We start from the raw sequence: 8,448 nt of genomic DNA on the forward strand, positions 1-8,448 counted from the left end.
GGGGACATTGGTACCCCGGAGTGACAACGCTGTTATCTCGGCCTGAAGATTCTGGATGGCTTGTTGCTGGGTTTGCAACACTTGGTGAGCCTGCAGCACGGAAGCCGGCGACATCCTGACGCCGGTTCCAGAGGTTCCTGTCCTTGCAATCCTGCCCCTAGGGGATGCAAATGAGGGTCGTCTCGACGGTGGTGCCATGCTGTGCCACGGTTATTACTGTAGGTCCTCTTAATTATCCTACTCACTGCGCTATGTTAGATCTTAAACTAGGTAGGATCAAGAAATGACAGTCAGCGTTGTTTCGTATCTTCATTGCAACTGATGCTGCTGCATCATGCATAGCAGAAGGAAGTACAGATAGCCCGTGACGTAGACAATGACGTCACTGATGTGGGCGGAGGTTAGGCGCTGCAAGCAGCCTCATCTTACAATATCCATTAGATATTAAATTTTGTTTACAGAAAAAATGAAAGCCTTTTTATGGTCCAAATATTGATTAAATACTTCCTTGTGAAAATACAAGAATAACGGTAGAAATGCAGATTGTGGTGGAGGTCTCTGATTGGCTGAAGTAAATTTTCGACCAAGGTCCCCACTTTTGGGGAATTTGTACAAAACTGGAAGTTTTAGCAGTTCGGGGCATAAAACTTGGGTAGCTGATAAATATCCGGTATAATATATTTTAAAATTTTGGGGAAAATTTAATGTTAGCACTTTAAAACTTTCAATGTTCTTCAGGATATATAACAATAGTTACTATATGTAGACTATTTCCCAATTGAAATTTGGTTTTCATATATAAAATCAGCAATGAAAAAGTTTAGTCTTGTGATATTGAATTACTGTAAATGGCTTTTTTTTTTTTATAACTTTTTCTTGTTGTCACTCAATATAATTATAAATTTATGACTATATCTTCCAGAGCACACATTCAAATCAAAACACAAGTAAGCTCTGGATATCATAGTAAATCTTAATTTTAGTGGTATCATAAAGGAATTTATCAAAAGTAAATGCATGGTATATTAAAGTTATAGGAGATGCAACAGTATGTCAAATCATTTCTGATTAAATTGTGTTAAATACTATAGGAAATCACTTCTGATTTAGGGAAATTCTAGGGATTGTCTAGGGATGTATTTTTCGTCTGTGAAGGACTCGTCATTTGAGTAAGAAACTTGTTGAAAAGAAGAATGAGTGTTTTTAACTAGTGCTTTTGTAAACAATGGAGGTAAGAAATTACTTTTCATGGTTATTTTGTCTGGAGCTTTTCTCGAATTTTCATTACTTTCAACGGTATAAATTTGAATAACCAGCGATTTTCTTACAAAAAAAAAAAAACTTTAATTTGTGCAGGAGATTTGATGTGAAAGGTTATTGAAGATTTTTTAACCATCATTTTTGTACTAACAATCAGCAATACGATGCTGTTGCAATGTGGCTTTGAGTTGCAAGTTAAGAACGATACTTAGGCTACTTTTAATAGTAGTTGTTGTTAAAGGGAGAAACTGAGACATTAGCCTACCAAACTAATAGAACATAGATACATGTCTACTGTAGGCTCTAGACTCTCTAGAGCCTTTTAAATATGCGGCCCCGAGAATATACAATAGGCTCCCACGAGACATTCGAATAATTGAAGATGTTAAGGCTTTCAATAGGAAACACAAGACCTTTTTTTCTATCTTTTTATTCTATTTTTTTGGCGAGTGTTTTCACAGTGATGATCAAACAGTAAGCGAACAATACGCATTGTGAAATGTTAGATACTCTCGAATAAACATCATAAAACGACCGTGGAGGTCCTGTAGAGAATAGGGTTCCCCGGCTGTTCGGGACCAGATAAGCAGCCCTTAAAGTAAAGTAAAAAGTACCAGTGCCTAGGCCTAGGATTAAATTCATTTTTAAACGCTGATGAAATTAGAAAGCTTTTTTTTTTTCTTTTCTTTTTTGTATGGTTTAATCAATATCTTACTGGAAAATTATTGTATTTAGCTACTACTTATTTCGGATTGATCTGGGAGACACATGGGATATTTTTCACGTTTTTTTCATACGATTAAAATTGTTGGAGGCAGTGAAGTAACTTGAAAGAAGACTTAATTTGTACACCTTTTTGTCTCTCGAAATCGTAAGAGGGATTCATGAATTTTATGTGATAGGTGTAAGAGAGTCATTGGGAAGGAGAGTCATTGTGACATAAGAACAATTTTTTACTTGACTTACAATAATATAGATACAACCAATGAACAACTCAACAGTAAACTGTCCATTATTTTACATACTCAAAATTAATAATTTGTAATAACTCGTCTTACACACACCTAAATACATAGATATCCTCCATCTGTATATAAATATACACAATCACTGACAAGTATATACAATTATTTGTTTAGAAATTGCAGCATTCGCAAAGCTTTGAATTTTTTTTTGAGTTAAATGAATAAATTATGAATTCTTCCCTTGGTGTCTACAAGCTAGTTCAGATAGTTCTCATTATCACAGCCACGCCCACCAGTTACTCTCTCTCTCTCTCTCTCTCTCTCTCTCCCCCTCTCTCTCTCTCTCTCTCTCTCTCTCTCTCTCTCTCTCTCTCTCTTTCAGTCATTTAACAAATACCCTGTTAGTAAACTCAGTAGTTCCATATACTTAGGTCAGAACTGTTTGATTTCGGTGTTGCTGTCAACATTGTCAATAAGGACTTTGTAATATCCTTAGCTTAGAGGGAAACTATTGTATCATTGATACCATTTGTCAGCCGTAGGGAGATCCATTGTCGGTAAAATTACGAGATCTTGTTTTTAAATAAATTCATGACTTTTTTTTTTTTTTTTTTTACAAGAGCACTTCAGTTCTGAGGCCAAGCCAATCCAGTGACGTACATGAGTCACATATAAGGCTTGTTCTATCTGATTCTCTCTTAATACCATCTTTGTGTAGAAGTATATTAATGACATCCTTTTATCATTCGGTTTTGACACCTCTCTCTCTCTCTCTCTCTCTCTCTCTCTCTCTCTCTCTCTCTCTCTCTCAATAAAGTAAGTGCACCGCAAGCTCGTGCACTGTTGATATTTTAAAAGGGTCTTTACAGCATCTCTTTGGACCTTAATTGAACTCATTTCTTAACCGCCTACTTTACATCCGTTTCTCATCCAAGCCATGTCTCCCAAATTTCATAAATCCGATCTCTCTCTCTCTCTCTCTCTCTCTCTCTCTCTCTCTCTCTCTCTCTCTCTCTCTCTCTCTCTCTCTCTCTCTCGTTTCATTGCTCTGTAAAGCAAATCTAATTTCTATTCTTTGCAGTGTAAATGGTTAAGTTCTTTACCTTTTACTTAAACCATTATTTCGAACTTAAAGATTTTAGAGATATATAGTTCCCTCAACTACCTAAATATGTAGTTAGAAATGATTGATTGAGAGTAGTAGTCTTGTTTTTAAATTATCGTCAACCTCAAACGTCTATTCCAAACACATATATTCGGGTACACAGATTACGTATAAAAATGTTTAATTAGTCGAAATGACACTTTTGATACAAAATCACAATGACTTAATCAGATGTGTAAAAGAATGTATATGAGGTTGTTTTAGGTGTGTAGGCTATAGCTTCAACCGTTTTGTGTATCATTATTGACTTTAGCTGTATGGATTTTGATATTTTATATATGGCCAATGTTTTATTACCCATTCCTCGATGTTGTTCACATTAACTTGCTCTGCCACATTCGAATACATAAAGTATTCTATTAGTTATCTGTCAGACACTTAATTGTGGATCTTATAGTTCAGGAATTATCACTTTTACAATTTTCACTTTAAGAGTTCAGACAAGTCTCTCTCTCTCTCTCTCTCTCTCTCTCTCTCTCTCTCTCTCTCTCTCTCTCTCTCTCTCTCTCTCTGCTTTCTTGCTTAATAAGTGTTTCGATTATGTGGATTTGACAATAAACGAACAATATGCGGCGTGAAATGCTAAATGCCTTTAAATGTATGCGATAAAATGACTGTGAAGGTCCGGTAGAGAGTAGGGTTCCCTTGCAGTATAAAAGACCAGAAAAGCAGCCTTTAAAGTAAAGTAATCCGACCCAAGTCATATATATGGGATTATACCTCTTTGTACACAACCAATGCTTTGTTAGTTTAAAGGATTTCTTCCCGGTCCTGTCACACATTGAAGCCTCCTACGGCCTGCAGTGTTGACTGACTTTTTTATGTCTTCAGATCCTTCCCCGTGTCAAACCCATTTATTTGAGGATTTTCTCATTCAGATAAAACATAATTAACTCTTCGATGCTGTGCTGATAACAGTGGAATAGGTTAGAATTTTTATTGTCTATATAATGTTGATAAGGAGAGAGAGAGAGAGAGAGAGAGAGAGAGAGAGAGAGAGAGAGAGACAGAGAGAGACAGACAGAGACAGACAGAGACAGACAGACAGAGAGAGAGAGAGAGAGAGAGAGAGAGAGAGAGAGAGAGAGAGAGAGAGAGAATATGCTGTAAACAGTTAAAATTTACCACGTTAAGGCTCTCTCTTTTATATCATGTTGATAAGGACAAAGAGAGAGAGAGAGAGAGAGAGAGAGAGAGAGAGAGAGAGAGAGAGAGAGAGAGAGAGAGAGAGCGAGCGAGCGAGCCTTAACGTGGTAAATTTTAACTTTGTTTACAACGTTCTCTCTCTCTCTCTCTCTGTCCTTATCAGCATATAAAAAAGATATTTTCTTTCTCTGCTTGCGTCGAATACAACTTTTTGTTTTTATTTTTCGCCTTATCATTGTTTTGTCGTCAATATTTAGCATTTTAATATGACCTTATGTCTATATTTTTTATAGCATTATGTCTCTCCTGGCATTTTTTGTGACATGTCTTTGTTATTTTGTAATACCACTTTCTCCCTTGCGTGAATTTCGAATCTGCTTTTATCTTCTTCAATCGGTAATGTCCTCTTTCTTTCACGTCTCCCTCCTCTTATATCTTTAACTCACCTATTTTTTTTTGTTTTCCTTGGATTTAATACTCCCAGCCTCTTTTGCCTTCTCGAGTCATGAATTATTTTTTTCGTTAGGTTTTTTGTGTAAACCATTTTGATTGTGTTTTGTAGGCTTATTACTTTATAATTCTTTTGCTTTTCATGTTGAGGTTCTCAGTTTCATTTGTGGTTTTTATTGAATTTAACCTGTAATACTCATTTGTCCTTATCTTGGTTATAATACTTAGGTATTACAACAAAGATAAGAACAAATAAATATTACAGCTGTTCTTAAGAACAGCTGTAATATTTATTTGCTCTTATCTTTGTTGTAATACCTATCTAGGTTGTAATACTAATACTTATTTGTTCTTATCTTGGTTTTATATAAAACATTTTTGTCCCTGGTAAGACTACTGTAAATAATATAATATCGCATACTTTAAACTATGTTTGTAACGATGTTCTAGTTACACATGTTAACTGATAAACTTTTTAAAAGTAAACTTTCTCTAAGTTTTTAAACTTCTATTTACACACGTTAACTGATCAACATTTAAGTTCAAAAACTTCGAGAAAGTTTACTTTTAAAAACTTTTATCAGTTAACATGTGTAAATAGAACATTCATTGCTAATACAATATAGAAGACGCGATATCATAATTATTTGCAGAAGTCTTTTTAACAGGGAGAATTTATCTTTATAAAACAAATATAGAAAACGCCTCAATTTAATTTTTTGACAGTCTGTTGCTCTTTTCATTTTTTGATTGCTCAATATCTTATAATTCACTTTTTGACCAAGTCCCTATCAAATTGATCATTTTTCGATAATTCACTTTTTGACCAAGTCCCTATCAAATTGATCATTTTTCGATAATTCACTTTTTGACCAAGTCCCTATCAAATTGATCATTTTTCGATAATTCACTTTTTGACCAAGTCCCTATCAAATTGATCATTTTTCGATAATTCACTTTTTGACCAAGTCCCTATCAAATTGATCATTTTTCGATAATTCACTTTTTGACCAAGTCCCTATCAAATTGATCATTTTTCGATAATTCAAAATCAAATTGATCATTTTTCGATAATTCACTTTTTGAAATTCACGTTTTGACCAAGTCCCTATCAAATTGATCATTTTTCGTTAAATGCCATTCATTTTTCACAAACCATATTAAATTTTGCAGGTTATCTGAGCATGAGTTGTGCACAACAGCAGCAAAACACTGCGTAGAGAGGAGAGCTAAGAGGAGGGATCCCGGACGACCAAGAAACAAAAAATTAAGTAGCTGGTAAATCCAGGGCAAACTCACTTTTCATCTGGATGGATAAATGTAGAAAATATTGATTTTTATTTTTTTTTTTTTGCTCCTCCACCTGCTCGTATTTTTGGGGGGGCTCCACCTGCTCGTAATAAATAACAAAATGTAATATCAATATGAAAGAATAAAGAAAATATAAAAATCAGTATGATGAATTTTATTTACACACACCACGAAACATTTGTAGTTAGTCATTGAACAGTGTACAATGGTAGTGTTAGATCAGAAATGTAGGCAAGTAGCCCAGAAGTTGCCATATACGTTGTTTAATTTTCAATTTTTGGAGATAGGCTTCTTTTTCCCTTAAAACATATATACCCGGGGGGGGGGGGGGCCTTGGTCCGTTCTGGTAGCTGATCTCTCCCACACGTAGGCCGTACCTTTCTGCTTCATCGGCGCAATTCCATCACATCCTGTGTAAAGAAGAACATGGTTTTACCTTAGGGGTACACTTACAAATAGTAACAAAATTGTACCACACCATGCAACAAAAGTTCAATTGTAATAGGGTTAGCAAAGTGCATCAAACTTTTCCGCTGTATCCTCCTGAATAATATAAATGGTAACAATTAACGACCCAATTCTTCAAAATAATAGTACCGTTATCAACGACACAATTTGAGAGAAAAGATACAGGGCCCAAAGCAAAATAATAAAAAAAAATTCTATCAGCAGTCAATTTTAATAAACAAAAATTCAGTCTAGTAAATGTATAATAAAATATAAGGTTACAAACTAATTGCTTAAAAACCACTAAACATTGCTAGTCAATGTGCAATATAAGACAAATCGTATTTAGTAGAGCATAGAACTGAAAGGGTTGCAGTAAATACTTAGATGAAAAATCTATGGCCATACTCATTAATCACCACATATTTTCAAGAATTGATTACTGCAACTCACTGTTCTATGGCTTACCAAATTATCAGCTGAAGGAAATTCAGAGAGTACAAAACAGAGCCGCTAGATTAATAAAAGGACTACACTATAGGGAAAGAGTTACCCCTGCACTAATTAAATTACACTGGCTACCGGTAAAAGCGAGAATTGAATACAAGTTACTCTTACTAACGTTTAAGATACTGAATCAAAATGAACCAAAATATCTAAAAGAATGCCTGAATAAACTAGAACTAGAAACAAATGTTAACACAAGACACATGAGTGACAAACATAGGCTATCGGAACCAAGACCAAATAGTAAATTAGGTGAAAGGGCTTTTAGCTACTGTGCGCCTAGACATTATAATAAACTGCCAACTGAAATGAAGGACCTAAAGGGAGCAATTGAATTTAAGAAATTAAAGACATTACTTTTCACAAGATCATATGATTTGGAAGATGCTACAATCAAAGAATTGTTTAAGTTATAATGAAAATGTTTCGTTAGATGATTAATATGGACCCGCCCGAGTAGTTCACTCGACTTCAGTGGAGGGTTGGATTTAAACCCAAAACAAGGAAACAAGTACTGAATCATGAGCGCAGTCATCAACTATACCATATTGGAGATTAACGAAATGAAATACATAAAACTTAACACGAACCTAGCACCCTAATACCCAATTATTATTACTTTCTACGCTATATCCCTATTTGGAAAAGCACGATGCTATAAGCCCGGGGGTTCCAACAGGGAAAATAGCCCAGTGACGAAAGGAATCTGGAAAATTCAAATTTTTGAAGAACAGTAACAGCATTCAAATAAATATTTCCTATATAAACTATAAAACATTAAAACAACTGGAAAACAAATAAGATAGAACAGTGTGCCCGAGTGTGCCCTCAAGCAAGAGAACTCCAACATCAGATGAACAAAATCCTAGTGAAGATCTGCTACAAAGTTAGTGGAATTAGAGAGGCCTATCAAAGAATACCGAAAAAAACATTGAAAAGTATAGGAAGATTTCGATATATATTGGTATCCTATCAAGATACCACTGAGGGGGCCTCATTTTCCCTTAAAACATACATATACCGGGGGAGGGGGGGGGGGGGGCGCCTTGGTCCGTCTCCCACACGTAGGCCGTACCTTTCTGCTTCATCGGCGCCATTCCATCACATCCTGTGTAACGAAGAACATGGTTTTAACTTAGGGGTAGACTTACAAATAGTTACAAAATTGTACCACACCATGCAACTGAAGTTCAATTG

General features: G+C 35.2%; 1 long non-coding RNA gene across 1 annotated transcript; it reads left to right on the forward strand.

Moving 5' to 3' along the window:
• The first annotated feature begins 1,175 nt into the window (after window positions 1–1,175).
• LOC137650491 (uncharacterized) lies at window positions 1,176–6,439 on the forward strand. The gene is made up of 2 exons (XR_011045964.1): window positions 1,176–1,231; window positions 6,160–6,439. It is a non-coding gene; the product is annotated as an uncharacterized lncRNA (long non-coding RNA).
• The last annotated feature ends 2,009 nt before the right edge of the window (window positions 6,440–8,448 follow it).

Source organism: Palaemon carinicauda, chromosome 12, assembly GCF_036898095.1.
Source record: "Palaemon carinicauda isolate YSFRI2023 chromosome 12, ASM3689809v2, whole genome shotgun sequence".
Classification (NCBI taxonomy): domain Eukaryota; kingdom Metazoa; phylum Arthropoda; class Malacostraca; order Decapoda; family Palaemonidae; genus Palaemon; species Palaemon carinicauda.